Genomic DNA, 19,160 nt, shown 5'->3' on the forward strand with positions numbered 1-19,160 from the left:
CTGAGAAAGAGAAACTATAATAAGGTGTTGCTCATTCTAGTACAGGCACATTAAGGAAGTGTAGAGAATGTGACAATTAGCATGGCAATCAGTATACCAACTGATGGTGGCAATGCTTTCTGCAGTTACAGAAAAGGCTCTGGGTTCTTTCAGGCTCACTCGAAATTGTGTTCAAATTGATGAGGAAAAGTTTAATGTTCAGAGGATTTTCCACTGAAGTTATGCCCTTGTCTTAATTCTGTGAGGATGGGATGCCAATGGCAGGAGCAGAGATTTGGGGAAAGACATCACACTTGCTGTCAGGCCCATGATAGTGCAGGAACAGTTTCTAATCTTGGTGACATTTTCAACTGAAGAAGCACAGCAGGAGATGAAAAGGTGGGTGGAGTGGCTGGCATTTAGATGAGCCAGACTGCTTCTAACATCAAAAGAGCTTCAGTTCAATAACTGGCCAAAGGGTCAACCAGGTTCTTGCCTTGCCTAAGGCAGTATTTCCATAATGGTTTTGGTCTGTGCAATTGCTTCCATACAAACATGGAGCCAGAGAGCCCAGGCAAACTCCTTAATTCTTAGAGGGCTTTGTGCTGGGCTAGGAATTGTACTTTCCTTAAACACTGGACATGTAATTACAAAGTTTATCTTGCCAAATTATGTTTTTTTGCACAAAGTTCTGGTATCTTTTCTCAACAGTTGAATAATTGGGCTGGTTTGCAATAAACACTTTTAATCTGTGTTGCCTCCTTTCTAGGTAATTATGGTCTTGCTAAATAAGTTTTTGTGGAAGCATTGTCTTATGATTTGCCTTTACAACTTTATACATATATATGTATATAGATATCTATATATCTATATGTATATCTCTTTATATTCTTTTGCTGCTTCATTTTTAAATGGTGCTGTTGTATTTCAGTGATTAAAAACAGCACTTATTGTTACTTCACCCATTAACTTTTGTTAAATGTTGCTTTCTACATACACTTAGCAAAGGCAAAATGAACTGAAAGTGCCTCTAAATGCAAAGCAACTGGTGGTATAATATACAGTTCCCCTTGTAGGTTCACCACAGAGGATCATGTCAACCTCCTGACACAGCATGTGTAGCCCTATATAAAGCCATTTTAATGGCTCTTAACTTGTTTTTTATTTTTAGAGCTTGTTCTTGAAATATGTATTTAAGATTCTCTGTTTAAAGTAATTTGGAGTTCTGAATTAAATATCCACAGGGCTCAACAAATCTTGATAATGTTCCTTCTGTGAGGCACAAGGGGTAGGATTCATTTGACTGTGTGCAGATCACTGCAGGAGTTATCTGCACCTATGCTAATCACAGTATTTTTCCTTTATAACCAAAGAAGAGAAATAAGTATGAGTCAGCTGATCTACTTCTGATGTCTGGTACAGGATGAGATGAACTGCACCTTAAAAGCAGCTCTTACACCCTATATACTTCAAAACAAGCTTTGGTGACCTGCTCAGGTATAGACATTTGCACTGGTGATATCTAAAGAGAGGTGAATCCCACTGAGGTGACTGACAGCAATTATGAGCACTCCTTTAAATAAGCTTGAGCACTACACATTTACTCTTAGCTGTGCAGCTGTTTGCGTATTAAACAATCTGGTAACACTCAGCTTCCACAGTATCCTTTTTTTCTATCTTCGCAGTAGATTGCTGACAATTCTGACTAGTCCTTTAAAAGAAGAAATTTAGGTATTAAAAAAAAAATTCTGTGATTTGTAAATTCTAAGAGTGAAGGCAGGGGTATCTGTTTTTAAGTAAATTGCTATATAGCTATATTATTATCTTTAAACTCTTAGGAACTTTACTAATGGTCCTGAAAACACGTGAGTAAAGGCAAATCCACACATTATGCTGAAATCTAGTTTGGATAATTTAATTGAAGCTTAAATTATAGGCTTAAATCTGTAAACAAATCTGTATGTGGATATGAGGAATTTTGACTCACTTCTTGGAATAACACATTGCCACTGCAAATGTAGCATTATTTTCTTGATGAACATGTTTTTTTCCTAATTTTATGGAGCTGACCTCAAAAGGATTTTTCAAAAATCTTTCTGTGACATTAGCCAATGTGTTAGAAATCTGTATAGCATGGTAGGTAGTCATAATAGTGTGCATTTTTTTTGCATAATAGATCTCAGTTTTGCGCTAAAGTCTTCTGAAATGATTATTTTTCAGACACAGAGGGCTACTCTGTAGAATTATGAGAACCTAAAAAAACCCAAAAAACAAAGGGGGGCGGGGGGGCAGGGAATTGAAAGAAAAGTGAAAACCAACTACACTTGCTAAAGGAGTTACACTTTAATTTTCACCCACCAGATGGTGCCACTTCCTCAATTTAAAGTACAATTTTCCTTTGAAAACGGTATCAAAATGACATTTACCAAATTAATCCACATGGAAAGAGTGAAGGAGCAGAGAAGTCCTACTAGTGCCTTTAAAATAGCATTTAAATGGCATTTAAATGACATATGGTCCTTGTGTTGGCCCTCTGCGCAAGACTAGGACACATCCTGCCTGAATTCAGGGATGTATTTGCTAATTTGTGTGACAGAAATAGCCCTTTAGTGCATATGGTCACTGCCAGCTCTTCAGCAAGTCATGGTGCTCCATCTGAGTGGGTTTCTCATTCTTTCTGTGTACCATAAAAACAATTATTAACAAATTTCAAACCTTTATATCTGTGGAAGTGTACTGAAGATTGGTGATCTGCACAGATACAACTGAAATTTAGGAAGAGTGGGGCTGCCAGTGTGTGGCTGAGAACGCATCTGACCCATTCACAAGATTCTTTTTAGAGCCATTTCAGAAGATGACCTTTTGAGATAGTAACTGTGGTTTATTATTCTTTTCACCTTATATGGGTGAAAACGTAAAAGGGAAAGAAAAATATCTATGGTTTGTGCAGTACTTTGTCTATAAAATTATCTTGAAGTCAGATGCTGAAGTAGGAAATGGGAAAAGAGGCAATCCCTTGGCAGCTGTCTGCCCCTATGCTTGGCTCCACTTTGCTCATCCCCACTGGTCCCTCTGGAGGCCCTGGCCTTTGCCCCGACCTTCTCCATGAATCTTCTACCTGCTTCCCTGTTTGTTTGCCCTGTCTGCTTCCCCTCACACTCACTTGGTAGCTGCTTCCTCTGTGGTCACCCCAAAAAAGTGCAGGGGAGCAAAAGAGCATAGAGTGTCTCCCTGCTTTTATTTGGGGTTCAAGTACCCTAAAAATAATGTGTAATGATGCAAAAATGTTGGACAAACTTGACTATGTGCATCATTACTAGTACAACACATGATGAGACTATGTTTTATTTTACTAAGAATAGAGGTGTAATGTTGTGTTTTATCATGGAAGTCCTAGTCTTTATTTAAGGTGGAAAACCCAACCTTTCATTCAAATGAGTTGTGTGAGTGATTCCTACTGAAAGTCAAAACATGTAGCCTCCTACATCTCTCAGGCAGTCTTGTAAGACTTATTTGAGAGTGTAAGCCAAGACTGCTTCCCTTCACATGGGTACAAACAGCAGTGTGAATAACTGAAATGCTTTCAAGCATTTTTATTGCCCAACAAACTCTTCTGAAATGTAGAAACCCTAATATGAGCAGCCCGTGTCAAAGCATGACTCCACCTCTGACCCGGGAAGCAAGTCATTGTCCCAAGGTAGTTCCGCAGTCGCACCCTGGCCAGGTGATACAGTGTCTTCCATGTGGTAACCCCACGTTGCGGAGGGAACAAGTTATTCACCACCTGGAGCATGTCACCATCCCAGTGGGTGTCAAAAGATATCCTTCAATTCAAGTTGGATTAGTGTGGGATTCTTGGTGACTCACAGCAGTCTGATGACTCCGTACCTCATTTGTTTAGGCAAGCTGCAAGCCTGAGGATGTGTTCCAGCCTACGTCATGCACGTTGTTTCTCCTGTTCCTTATGGGAGTTCCCCACATGCATATGCCGCCTATCCTTGAAAAACAAAAATTATTTTAAAGATGAGGCACGACATTTCATGGAAAATGACTGTACTACTTCCTTGAAATCTGGAGTCGAGCTTATGTGGCAAGGCCCTTGGATTTTACTAGTTATGTAAGAAGTAAAATGGCGTTTCGTTTTTACTAAAATGGTAACAAAGAGGAGGTAAATAGAGGGAAGGGAAAAAGGAAACAGAAAAAGCTTTGAAATTAAGATTTTTAAAGGAGTGTTTAATTGAATTTGAGTTAAATCTTATTAAAAACATCAGTATACCATATTTCTAAATATTTCAATTTTATAATACCATGTTTTTTATATTATACCATATTTTAGAGGAAATAACCTCTCTTGGTATTCTTTAAAGTCATAATTAATGCTTCTTCTGTGAAAAAAAAGAAAGTATTAATTTGAGACAATTTCTTTTGTATTTCACAGTTAAAATTGAATCATACTTCCTTGTAAATCAAAATAAAGCCCTCTGTTAGGAAGGGAAAGGAGGAAGGCATAGCAAAGGCAGGAAAATACAGCTTCTGTATCTGGATAGCCTTAGGAGTACATGATCCAAACTGTGGCCTTCAAGCCAGGAAAAACATTTGCGTTTTTGCTCTTATTTTCCTCTCTACAATTCATGGAAAACTTGTTGTTTTTTTCTTTTTAACCTAGATCTGATTGTTTGGGGTAAGTTTTTATCTTGCTTCACTAAGCTAAATGTAGAAGGGTTAAGGTGATCTGCCTGGTGAAGATGGAGTCTCAATCAGACAGAAAGCAGAAAGGATTGAGAAAAAAACATTGCAAAGAAGAAAAAAAAGCTGGAAAGGAAGTTCATACTTTAGAAGGATGGTTATTAGAAAGGGCTTGTGTCAGAGGCTTGAGGAGGCTTTTTCCCCACCGCTGATTGCGGTGGGGAATGCCTCTTTGGAGCAAAGGACTGCTGAGCCCAGGCAGTCTGGCGGTGCCAGGAACATGACCTGTTTGCTATCTGTTGTAGGGTGGTGTAGCGAAGGTGTGCACTGCCAGTGGGGTCTGGGTGCTGGTTCTCTGTTCCTCCATCCCTGTTTCATCTTCAGCACTTTTTAGAATCCTTCCTCTTTCAGTTCTCCTACACAGAGAGCTTTTAAAAGGCCAGGGGGCATGACCAAAGTGAACACTTCTGCAAATATTTATATTTATGATATTTCTACTAGCTGACAAGCAAGCTTTTCACAAGATTTCATGAACGTGAATGTTCAACAAAGAAAAGGACTGAATAATTTCAAAAAAACAAGATTCTTGTTTTTGTCAGTAGATTACTGTTACCCTCCCTTCTTACCCAAGTAACAGCACAGGCTTGAGAAAATGAGTCTAAAATGTGAGGTGCAGTTTGTGAGCGGTGTGTTTCTGACTGTCACTTCTGTATGCACACATACACACACAGAGAGAGAGAGAAAAGCAGACTTATTTTTCTCAAAAAAAGTTTTTTCTTAACTGCTGTCTTATTATTTTCTATTAGCATTCAAAAGTACTTATTAGTGCAGTTAAAAATCTTCTATTTCAATATGAAGAAGTAACTTGCTCTCCTGAGGTTTTTTAATGATCCTGCTTGCTTCCTTATCATATGAGAAAATACATGAAAATTGATGAGATGTGGCTTAGCCACAGGCCTCAGCTTCTGCTTTCTGGCTATACAATAGAAACAGAAGAAAGGTGCCATGCAGAAGTATGTGGGAAGTCATGGCTGTTCTTTAGCTTCCTCTTTAGTCAATATAAATTGACATTTTTTTTCTCCTTATTCATTTATCTCCTGCTGTTGCCTGAAAGTACCGTCAGTCGCACAGGCCTATGAGTCAGCCACCTCTCTGCATGAAGCTGAACAATAAATTCCATTTCTTCTTCCTTGCACTTTAAATATAGCTTCATTCCTCTGTTTCACTGGGGCAAGGTCTGTTACTTATTCTCTTCCTGTGTGATTGGGTTACCAACTCTCTTTAGTGTGACAAGGAAAATTAATCTGTGTTCATAAAAAAAGTGAATCCACACATTTTTTTCTAAACTAGTGCCAAAATAATGGCAATATCACAGAAAAAAAGGAGGAAAACTTTGAGTAAAGTGTCTCTTCAGACATCAGTATCTCAGACCTGGTAACTTGTATCCTCAGACCCGACTTTTCTCTGTTTGATAGATGTCCAAAGAGCTGAGACACCACAGCTGATTTTATGAGAGTTGTTAATAAAGCATTTATTTCTGCAAAACTATGTTCTGAGTGTGATAAGCTTATAAATGTTTTCAGGCTTCGAGGTTTAAACACATCTTCTATCTTTTTATTGTAAATGACCATCGCCAGAGTAAGGTCCCAGAGTGCAAAGGCCCAGAATGCCAAATGTGTTCTCAGGAGCTCCTTGCAAGAATACCTAGAAACTAAGATTGGCCAAACCACTGGATAGATCCAGAGAATGTTACTGAGGGGCAGGCTCCTTACATTTACCTATGGAATTAAACTTTTGTGGAAATGCAGAGGCATTGATGTAAGAGGTTCAGTCTTAAGTGGATTTTTGGGTTCTTTAGAAAACATAAGGAAAATGAAGGGGGGTTGTCTTGAATTTCTCATGATTTGTGTTAGACTAAGAGTAAGCATCAGCTGTTCCTTGGACAGAACCTCTAACCATATTGCAAAATTTCCTTGTAACACTGTTAAACCCCTGATCTTTCTCCTGATGAGGTCAGATTGCCTGCCCAAACTTCACATTGGTGTTGACTGATTTGTAACTGCCCTGGTATACACAGGTATGACCTTTTTTTCACACTACAGCTGTGCACACCCACTGTCCTTTCCTGCATAGCAGAAGTGCCACTCACACGTAGGTTGTACATATGTTTTTCAGAGACACTCCTACTTGAAAGAGTTTGTATATATATATACTTGTGTGTGTGTGTGTTCTTTGGCATTTGGGGGTTGTGTTTGCAGTTGTCTCTGAACAAAATACATGGGTTATGTTGGATTTGGTCCTGCAGGTTGAGGGAGGTGGATATGACTCTGGATTGGAGGCTGAGTGCTGGCAACAGGGACCAAGTACTTTTCTGGCAGAGGGGACCTGAGCATCCTTAGCTTCAGCCAGACCTCACCAAAAGCCTGCCACAACAGGGTGCTGTTCCCCAAAAAGGTGTTGGTAATAAGCGTTGACAAAAAGGCAGCTAACAATCAGTACCAGCAGCCCCAACTTGTCCCTGTCCAAACAGAAAACTGGGATAGGCAGCTTATTCTGTCTCATGGTTAACTAGATATGTTCAAGATATGTTTTACTTGTAGTTTATCTAGCCATAAAATCAAACATGTAGTATTTATGATTAATCGTGTTCAGAAAGGCAAGAAAGGGACCTAATCCTTTAACCCTTGAAGGGGTAGCTCTATGAAAGTTCATAAGGGCTTAATGAACTATCTAATACTTTCAAAAGTAGTAGACCTGGTTCAGTGCCATCAGTCTTATGCCCAATGATATCTAGATGCCTCATTGCACTGAAATAACCAATAAATTAGAATTAAATATTTGCATAATTTTACAGATATGAACCCTTAGTCCTACGAGGCCAAATCAGTTCAACTGCTTTTAACAGTTAAGTGCCTGTTTGCATTTTTAGGCAATGATGCGACTTGGAACTCTGATAAACCCTCTTACTTCACATGAACTTTAAATAAATTGGACTCAGGAGCAAAATTCAGTTCTAGATACATGTATGACCTTGAAATGAAACCCACAGTTCACATGTCTAATTAACCTGACATTTATTTTAAAAATGGTTATTAAAAGTCAGAGTAATACTAAATTATTCCCATACTCCTTCTCACCCTTTTTTTTCCTAGCTGTGAAGCAGAAGAAGTTATTCTGTAGGCAGTGTTGAATTTTTTTTTTCTAAAACTCTTAAAAGTAATTTTGTTAATAAATGCATATTCTGGATAGAATTGTTATGCTACCCAAGTTGTTAAATAACGTGAGTTTTTTAGATATTTATTGTTTCAAATGCATTTGTGACATGGCATAAAACCTGGGTTTTAATATATATTAGGACTTCTTCTTTTTCTTAAAGTCTTTAAACACTGATGTTAATAACTACTTGGTAATTAATTAGGAAATATGCATTCAAATTATTTTGTCAATAGTTTGAAAATAAATCCCAAATCAGATCAGTTCTGTATCTGAGAATGTACTACATTTTATTCAAGTTTCAACCCACATACCTGTTGGGATTTCCTGAGACATTTCTTTCTTGATGCATTGGAAACTGAATTATATTTATCAGGAATAAAATTTTAAATAAAACTATTATTATTAGATACGTAATAAGAAGCTGGGGACAGCTGAGCTTTCTCTCCACCTCTAAGCAAATGCTGCTTTACATAAAATACAGCACTCTCCCTCAAATTCCTACGAAGGACTTGGTTTCCTTTTTAATTCAAATAAAACCAAAGCACAAGCATCTCTCTGAATTATTTACCCAAATGTGTCTCCTTATAATTTCCCCTCTTCTGATGCAGCCCATCATTCCTTCTGTCCCCCAGAACATTTTCTGCATGGCTGGGGATGAGGCTTGGCTGCCAAGAAGGAGCAGGACCTGGGAAGGCTCCTGATGTAGATGCTCACCCTCTGAGCTCAGGGCAACAGAGCAAGGCTGCTCTGGGCTTTTATTTTTAGCAGAAGTTTTGTATGGCACAGAAGAAGGTTGGCAGGAGCTAGACTGCAAATCCTGGTGTCATTCTCCTCTCCGTCAGAATTATATATATACACACAGAGGCATCCTTTGTCAGATGCTGGGAATCAACAGCTGCTGACTCATGGCAATTGTTGCACCTCTCCTGTGATCTCCATTTCCCAAATATCAAGTGAAACTGCAATATCAAGTAAAACAAACAATATTTCAAATTTGTTGTTCTTTACCACTTTAGGCAGTTGTTTCTTCCACCCTTCCACTCTATTTTAAATGTGTTCAGCTCTATTTTTTTACTATAGCAAAGATTTTACCTACATATGTATATTACCTAAATACGTGTGGACAGCATGTGCATATTTTACTCTTATATACTGATATTTTTATTAACATTTAATTGAGAAGTTATGGTATTTTTGAATGGATAGAACAAAGAGATTAATGGGAAAAAATTCCTCACAAATTATGCCTCATTTTGCTTCATATTCTGAGTGCAGATAAGAAAAAAGGGAAATGTTTAAGTGAAGTGAAATAAGACCCAGAAAAACAATGAAAGTAAGGGAGAGGGTTCACTGCAGATCTCGCAAGGCTGAGCTGCACAGAGCTGAGGGTCCAAGGGGATGCTGACCTTTGCAAAAAGGGTAAGTATGTATTAAGGAGGAGGTGGGCAGTACCTGCATTAGCAGCCACTCCCCAAAGGAAAAATCCGTCTAGAAACACGTGGACAAAGAGGCATTTCAAACGTGTCAGATTGGCCTCCACTCCCGAGTCTGCAGGCTGAGATAATATTTGGCTTAAGAAAAGAGATGGATGTAAGGCCAAATATGAAAAGCTATCTGTTTAGTTTTACCCTTTGTCCTATAATCTATTTTAGGCAGATAAATCACCTTTTGTTTTGCATGTGGTGTTGCTGAGATCTGGCAGGTGGTCAGGAAGAGCAGTGCTTGCTGGGTGATGCTGCTGGCTGTGCTCTGCGAGGGGACCCTGAGAGCAGGGCTGCGGCACAGCGCTGCCAGGCTGCAGTCAGGTGCTGGGGGGCACCTACCCCAACAGGGCTGCAGGGCTGCACTGTGGCACGGCTGGGACAGCTGCTAAATGCACCCTCTAGCAGAACTACTGATGATGGTGGGTTACAGTCAGTAAACAGATTTTTCAGCATTTCCCATTGTAGGAGTGACATTCAAGCCCTTGCTGACCATACAGATACGAGCAAAACCCTGTCTGTTTGTCTGGGCAATTGCCTGTCCTTCCCTGACAGCAAATATCAGCCAGATGCTTGAGAGTGGCTCAGGTTTCAGAAGCCGTCTCAGGTCTACTGATTGATGGAAACAACCTGCTAAGTAAAAGGCAAGAAAAATGGGAGTCATGCTGCAAGCTGGAGCACCAATGCAGGAGAGGTCTTCTGTACATGCCTTAGCCTTGGGAAATCTTAGTTTGGACCTCAGTCAAGGATGAGACGCAGGCCCATAGGAAACTTGCTGTTATTATTTCCAAGACTCAGGGAGCTACTTCTTTCCTATTTAATTCAAATAGCTCTGCAGATTTGGAGACAAATGTGGCAACAAAAATAACAAAAATGTCTGTAGTTGTTCCAATAATTCTTTGTACTTGTTTCCTGTATTTGTTTCAAATTTAATACTTAAATGACAACAGTCATACTTGACAAGATGAGGAAATCCAGGGTTTCCTTCTTTTACACTTCACAATTCCCACATGGAGATATGGACATTTTTGACCTCTTGGTCTGCATTGTTAGGATACACAAATGCCCTTGACCATCATAGCTCTGTACACAGGGACTCCTTCTGTCCGTTCCTATACATCTGATGGGGGTTTGACTGGTCACGGAGGTGGCATGTAGCTGTTGAAGCTCTTGTCATGCTGAACCACTTTAAAAGGCTCTTTATGGAGCTGTGATATGGCTGGTCCCTTCTGCCCTTCTTCGGTCACTCACACCATCCCATGGCATGCAGACACTGGGATCAGGAAACGGTGGTCCCTGGGGTCTGCTTGCAGGTGTCACATTCAAGGAATAGCAAAGACTAGAGCACTCCACACTTCCTCAGGCAGCCTATTCTAGTTCTTGACAACCCTTTCCATGAAGAAATTTTTGAGGTAACTGTAGAGAGCAATAAAGTCCCTGCTCATTTTCCTTTTCTCCAGGCTCAGCAATCTCAGTTCCCTCATCCACTCCTAATCAGACTTGTTCTCCAGATCCTTCATCAGTTTAGCTGTCCTTCTCTGGACATCGTCCAGCACTTCATTGTGTTTCTTGCAGTGAGGGGACCAAAACTGAACACAAGATTTGAAGTGCAGCTTCACCAGTGCCAAGTACTGGGGGATTATCACTGCCCTTGTCCTGTTGGCCAAGGATAACAATTTCTGATCCAAGCCAGGATGCCATTGGCCCTCTGAGCACACGCTGGCTCATGTTCAGTTGTTGTTGACCAGCACCCCCAGGTCCTTTTCCACAGGGCCGCTTTCCAGCCACTCTGCCCCCAGACTCTAGCGCTGCATAGGGTTGCTGCGACCCAATTGCGCTTCACCTTGTTGAACCTCATATACTTGGCCTTGGCCATCAGTCAAGCCTGTCCATATCCCTCTACAGAGCCTTTCTACCCTCCAGGATATTAACACTCCTGCTCAGCTTGGTGTTGTGTGCAAAGTGAGGGTGCCCTTGATCACCCTGTTCATGTTACTGACAAAGACAGGACTGGCCCCAATGCTGAGCCCTGGGGAACACCACTGATGACTAGCTGCCAACTGGATTTGAGTCTATTCACCACCAATCTTTGGACTCAGCCATCCAGAAAGTTTTTAAAATAACTCTTCCTGAACTATTTTGTTTGCTTGGTTTTGCCAGTGTCCCTGCTTCTCCCCGTGCCGCAGTGACCTAGATGTCCCTTCTGCAAATGCCTGGTGCTGCTGAGTCCAGAGTGTGTAACTCTCAAAACACAACTTAATTCCTCTCGAATACCAGTCCAGTTGATCCCTTATCAGTCATAAAAGGAGGCAATACAAAATTATTACAGAACAAGGCCAGATGCTTACAAGTAATACATCTACCTTTTAAATGAACTTATCTACTTATTTTACAATTAGATGATGAGTGAGTGTTTAGGTAAAATTCTGCCCTCATCTCTGAATGCCGTCAGTTTCTCATTAGTTAAAAGCCCACTCATTAGGAGGAGCACATTCCTGGGACAAACACATCAGCTGTTGTAAATTGTTTCAGCAAAGTTTGCTGCTATTCCTTGATTTTATAGAGGTAAGTGCCATGTTATTTACTCAATTAACAATCAGTAAAGAGAAAGTTTTCACTTCTGCTTATAGTGTACCAGTTAGGAAGGATTTCTGTGTTGTTTTCTGTATCATGTCAATTCTGGACTATATTTTATTTCTTGGTTTGTAGTTTTATCTGTCAAATAGCTGTTTGGTGCTTAACACTCCAATGTGCATCAGCAATTTTAGGTTAGAAAAGTGATATTGAAATGGTGTTTGTAAATAAAACTCACATTTCAAAAAAAAAAAAAAGAGTAATGTTTTGACTTTAGGGATATTTCAGAATTTGATTTATCAATTTAGTACTTAAATGCACTGGGCTGTGCATGCCACACTGCTCACCCAGGGGGCAGCTAATCATATGCTGTTCACATATTTGATCCCATATGAATAATAAAAAAATACTTCTTTCATTAGAAGCAAAACATTCAGGATAATTGTTTCAAAATGGCAGTCACACCTACAAACAGTGCATTTTAAAATAATCTCAAGAGGAGCCCAAAGGAAGATGCAGTTAGTTGTTTGAAAATAAGTTCTATTCGTTAATAATTTGTGTCAATGTATTGAGCTGGGTTTTTGTAGAGCTAGAGGTACTTTAAATTCTTTATTTGAAACAATGTAGACAACAGACTAAGCTGTGTATTGGCATGCAAATAAAGTGTAAAGTTAATTTCACCTCAAATGCTTTATGCATATTTTCCAAATTGTCTTGAGTTTCTACAGCCAAAGTGTAATATTCACTTTTGTACTATCCAAAGAAAAGGAATTATTTACTGCAAGTAGAGATTTATGGTGGAAATATACAAATGTTTTAAGAGTTTGCCAAAATATTAGGGTTTTTTAGCTGACTAAAGGACACATTTTTCCTCTCACAAGATTATAAATGCTTAATAACTCCATGAATTCAACTGGAATATTTCCAGATTTATATCCCTGAATTAATTTCAATTGAATTTTCTTGAATTACACTATCTGAAAGCATAATTTATCATTGTGTCAGCTAAAGTTAATTTAGCTTAGAGCATTTTCTCAGGAATAAGCCAAGGCCTGATTGTAGGCATTCTCTCTGTTATCAATTTGATTTAATTTTCTCTCTTATAAGTGCCTCTAATAACAATAAACCTTTCAGAAAATGAATGTGTGAATTTAGCAGATGGTGTGAAAGAAGCTAAACTATTTTAAATGCTTTGCAACAATGTAAACTCATGTATTATTTATTGAACAGTATTTCCCATTCATACATTCTTATAAGCTATTAAAATTCCACGCCAGAAGGTAGGATGTGTTCTATTAGTGCCAATTAATGTTCATGGTCTTCAGCTAAGAATATTTAGTAATAAAATTAGAAGGAAAATCTATAAAAAAGTGAGAACTTCTTTACAGAGTGCTGGTGGTTGGCACTTTAATTTTCACCCATTGAAGGTCAGAGCCAGAAGAGTGTACTGAACAATGTTGAGGATGTTAGTCTTAATTATTCAGGGAATTAAGGCTTTAGCAGTTCTGACAATCAATAAGGCTCCTCTAAAATGTATAAGCCACCAATTTATTTTTCCCCTTTATTCTTTGCATGTGGAGAAGAAATAAATATTAAATTGCATATAAAAGTTCATACTTTCGACATAAATTTTGCAAATTCAAATATTGGAATATATTTTTCTTAGAATACCTTTGTCTTCAGTTTATAATGCAACAGAAGCAAATGGACTGGAATTGAAAATAACAATACATCAGGCTTTTACATAAAAAAATTAGATCGGTTCTTCATGTATTAGATGCAAGCTAAATTAATGTATTTGATATATAAAATGGTATAATACTGCTGATGTTACATAGTTTCTTCCACTCACAAAATACTTTTTTTACTCAATCCTTCAGCAATTGAAAAATTGCTTGTGGCACATATATATTTAATCTCCCTCTACTGCCCAGACAGATTTAGACCATATTACCTTATCTTCCCCTGGTGTTCAAAGTGTCATCAATAATCTGCAGAGATTTAAAATGGCAGCACAATCTTTTAACTGGAATAATACTGGGGACCTGTATCTTTATTTCCCCTCTGTCATTGTGTTGAGTAGCCCTCAGTCTTGCTGGTACTAATGCAGTGACTTGGCATAAGAAAGTGTGTGAACATGTCAGAGTCTGGCCTCTAATAATTAGAGACAGAAGCATTACAGGTAGATGAGGATAGATCAGGACATATGAAGTATGAAAATGGTTATCTTTAATAGGAGAATTGCAGGCTTCATGGGAAAAATATCTTGTCGATACCAGTTCTTTCCCCTTTCATTCCCATGCTTCCTTGCAGTCTTTTCTCTCAGTTTAAGGCATGACACAAGCTGCACATAGCAGAAACAATAAAGCCAAACAGGAAATGCCTAAGCAGATCGCTGCCCCAAAAGTGACTTAATGTAAGTCTGTGGCATGCACCAAAGAATGTCCTCTGGCATTTTGCATTTGCTTTTACATGAATAATCCACACTTCACAAAAACATCAGCAATGACAGCATATGCCTGGATCCCCATCTCCTTGGTCTTTGGATTTCTTTTCATATATTTACATGAAAATAAAGGGATGCTTCTCCATGCTTTGCAACCTGGTATTTATGCTCACCTACTGGAAGTGAACTGTAATATGTCAATCATATGTTCATTTCTGAACTTTGTTCTTTAAGGGAGATTATAAACATAGAACCATAGAATCACAGAATTATAGAATGGTTTGGGTTGGAAAAGACCTTAAATATCATCCAGTTCCAGCCCCCCTGTCATGGGCAGGGATGCCACCCACTAGATCAGGTTTCTCAAAGCCACATCCAACCTGGCCCTGAACACTTCCAGGGATTGGGCATCCGCAACTTCTTAGGGCAATCTGTGCCAGAGCCTCACCACTCTCATAGTGAAGAATTTGTTTCCTGCATCTAATCTAAACTTACCTTCTTTCAGTTTGAAGCCATCCCCCCTCACCCTTTCACTACATGGCCTTGTAAACAGTCCTTCTCCATCTCTCTTGTAGGCCCCCATTAGGTACCAGAAGGCTGCTCTCAGGTCTCCCCAGAGCCTTCTGTTCTCCAGGCTGAACAACCTCAACTCTCTAAGCTTGTCTTTATAGGAGAGGTGCTCTGAGCATCTGAGAGCATCTTCATAACCTTTTTCTGGACACACTGCAACAAGTCCATGTCCTTCTTATATCGAGGGTCCTGGAGCTGGGTGCAGCACTCCAGGTGGGTCTCAGGAGGGCAGAGCAAAGAGGCAGAATCAGCTCCCCTGGACTGCTGGTCATTATTCTTTTCATGCAGCCCAGGGTACGGCTGCCTTTCTGGGCTGCGAACACAGGATGCTGGGTCATGTTGAGCTTCTCATCAACCAACACCCCCAAGTCCTTCTCCTCAGGATATTATGGTTCTTCTGTTCACTTTTTTTGTTAACTTGGGATCTAATCTGAGAAATATAACTGGAGAATTACAAAGATATGTGAGTAAAGAGACTGAAAACTGGTAGTTGTGAGGATACAGTGGATGCTTAATCTCTCTCTAATGCAGTTTTACATTTTTGGCCCACAGAAGGTTTCAGTATAGAATACTTCTGCTGAGATGGACTCAGGTATTCTCTGTCCATTTTACCAGCTTACTAATGCAAGCCATTATTAAACAAAAACAGGAAAAGCAAGACTTTTTGCATCATTTTGAAACAGAAAAACAACAACAGAGTGGGACCAAGACAGAGGCAGGCTGGACAGATTTGGTCATTCCTTTATTTCCTAAGAACACAGAGAAATATACATACATGTGTAGATAAACACACTGTAAATACATATTATAAGCATATAAATCATACCTCATAGACAATAATGTATCCATGCACAAGATTTTCAAATTGAGAGAATAATGTATCCATGCACAAGATTTTCAAATTATTTGCAAGCAACTTTGAAATGTGATTGTGTGGCCAAAAAACAAACAAACAAAAAGCTTAAATACAGTTGAGATGTCTGTATTTCTTAGCCATAATAATAACTTCTACATCAAATGTGGTCAACTTACATTCAAAAAAGAACAGTTCTTCTAGCTGCCAATTTTATACGTTCCTCAGTGGAATTCAAACAATTCAGTTTCATTATTTCCCTTTTTAGGTGTCATCAATTTTATTTCTTTTCCAAGCAAAATTATTTCCTACAGATATGAGAAACACTAGTTAAAAAGAATATATTTGCCGTGGAACAAAGTGCAAAGTATACTCAGCAGTTGCAAGACAGGAGACAATAGCACATATGAGAGGCTGAAAACAAACTTGGAAAAATGTTGTAAATCTGGTTTAGATAACAAAACATGACTCTTTTTTGTTGGAAAAATCACCTTTCGTCTGTAAGTCAACTGTACTCTTTCCTGTTCTGGATTTTAAATTATGTTAGTCAGATACTGCTTAATGAGGGAATCATAAGTGGCTGTTACCATAGCAACTAGACCTTTTTTTTTTAAGTTTGTTTCTGAATTCTGAAGTAATTATTGAGTTCAATGACAGATGTGCAGTATAACCCATACTTCACAGATTAAACCAGTTGTGTTGTAGCTAATTGTATGGACAATACTTCAAGTCAGCACATCAATGAGCATAAAATGAGAGGATGAATTTGCTGGCTGTTATGAAATTGTGTTGTCTGGTTATATGACCAATATAAATATCATAATAAGCAGCAGGTGTAATGTCATGTGCTGCAGTGCAAAAAATGCTGGAATAATCAATAAAAACCATTAGAGAAGAAGAACTGTCCATCTAGAGAACACTGTTGGTCTGCATTGGAACACATGGTGTGCCAACAGGTTTATTTAGCATGAGAGTCTATATTTTTATGAATTTTAAGTGGTGTATTTTGTAACCAAATTGTGAAATTAAGATGGCTAGTTCAGTTGTTTTTAACTATTTGGAAATCAAAATAGAGTAGAATAATAAGCACAGTTGAATACAGGTTGGACTAAGTTAACAGCAGTTGCTTGGGAAAAGTAAATGTTTGCAATTTTTACAAAGATTATGAAAGGAATATGCAGAAATTAACTGATTTTTCCTATTCAAGAAATGGCAAAATTCACACTTACTAAAGGATATATTGAAATCCAGCCATAGCCTGTTTCATCATAAATTGCATACCAGAAACTGAGGCAAATAGAAAACTACATGTTATTTCTTGCAGTGAAAATGTGATCCAGAATTTCCTGAATACAATAAAAAAAATTTTCATCAACCCCAAGAGATTTGTGATCAGACCCCATTTTCTTTATTTATGAAGAATTCATTTTTGTTTTTAGAATATAGAGCAGAAACTCTGAGAGCATATTCTGCTCTGAAAACACTGTAGTGCCACATAAAGCTCTCTGCATCTTTGAGAAGTTAAACTGACCATGATAATGTGTCATTGAATAAAAAAAAAAAGAAAAAAAAGGAGAATTCGAATCAAAGTTGATAATGAGCTTCAAGGAGGAATTGTTAGTGTCTGTGCTCATTAAAAAACAGGGATTAAAGCAGTCCAATTAGTGCCCATGCATGAGAATAAAAAGGATGAAGTCCAAAGATAGAGCAATGGAAATTGTAATAAAAGATGTTTTGTTCATGTTTAGAGGTTCTTTCATGCATTTGTGAAACAACAGATAATTTATTTTCTCATCATTCAGAGCTATAGGCTTGTCTGCTTTGAAAACTTGTTTCACTTGCCTTCAGAAGAATTTTTAAAGAAAAAGTATCTGTAATTAAATTCCCATCTGCAAATAACATCAGAATTAATTGTGTATGATAATGTCTCCTATGTGAAAAGTGAAATGCTTTGCAATGAAATACAGTGCTTTAATTGCAATGAGGCGCTTTAGCCTTCTAGAAGGTAGGCATGTTGTCTATGCACTTACCAGCTTACTTAGATTGATAGAGATATCTGGGTGACTAATTCCACACAGCTTTAAATAAGGAATTTACAGCAACTTTCAGAGGTATCAAGTATTCACTAGAGGATCCTGAATGACTGTCCTTGACCAGACCCTAACTTCTAAACAGCTTGAGCAGGATTAGACTGATTTCTGCCTTTTTTTGTGGGATTCATCTTGCAGGTACAGAAATCTGCATGTCTAGAATTAAGCAACATGTCCAGCATTCTTCATAATTTCAAAGATTTGGTAAATTCAGCCAAAAGACCCTTGAGAATTATTTGATATTTCCTGAGATAAACATTTTCATTTTGTCACTTGTGGTGTTTTGTCCTGAGTGACCAGATCTGGGGGTGAGCCAGGTGACCTCCAGAGGTCCCTTCCAACCCCAACTACTCTGTTATTTAAAATCTTGTCAGGAAGAGTAACAAGAATTGCCCAAGAACTAAAAATACACAACTAAAAATTACCCTGCAATGTTATCTCCTGACCTAACTCTGTTATGATTTATTATCTGCAATGTTCTAATGTCTAGGGCTCTCAGATCTAGAAAGAACTGTACTGTATTAGTCATTAATGTCTAATTATATGTACATAATAACACAAGGCTGAACAATCTAGCATTTGGATTGTGGGAATAGGCAGCTGGGATCTTTTCCCAGATCTTTTCTTACACAGAAATTCACTAAAGGTCTTTTCTTCTTTCCTGGTGCTCTTCCCATTTCATCTGAGCTACCACTTTTTGAGAAAATTTCTGTTTATCTTATGGATTTGTTCACATGTACTGCAAAGCCATCCAGTCCAAATCACTTAGCAATGTAGTGAGATCATTTGCTACATCAAAGAAAAAATGGAGAGCACTGTGGTGCATTCCTCAGTTTGTATAAAACAGGAAGGGAAAGGCAATTTTTCTGGCTTGTTTGTTTGTTTTTCTCAGCCCATGCCATTACTTACATGATTATGCAAGATTGCATGAAAATGGAGAAAAATATACCAGTTGCAAGCATAAGACCTCCCTTCAACAGATCAGTGGAGTGACAGTAACCTGGCATCCTTTTTCAGCAGGCAGGGGTTTAAGTAATATCACCTTGGTGGCAATGGCCCATTTCACTCAAGGATGTTATCTTTAATAGGGTCTAAAGGATTGTGAACAAAATTTTAAAACTTGGGTGCTAAATCTATATTTAGGTTTACAAAACAAGCATTCAGAGAGTGAGTGAGGAAACAATGGAGTACAACTCTAGCTTGGTAATGAGGACTTGCTCCTGGGGAATCCTGCATTGTGGCTTCTTGCAGTCCTGCCCTTAACT

Source organism: Coloeus monedula (assembly GCF_965178545.1).
Source record: "Coloeus monedula genome assembly, chromosome: 4".
NCBI lineage: Eukaryota > Metazoa > Chordata > Aves > Passeriformes > Corvidae > Coloeus > Coloeus monedula.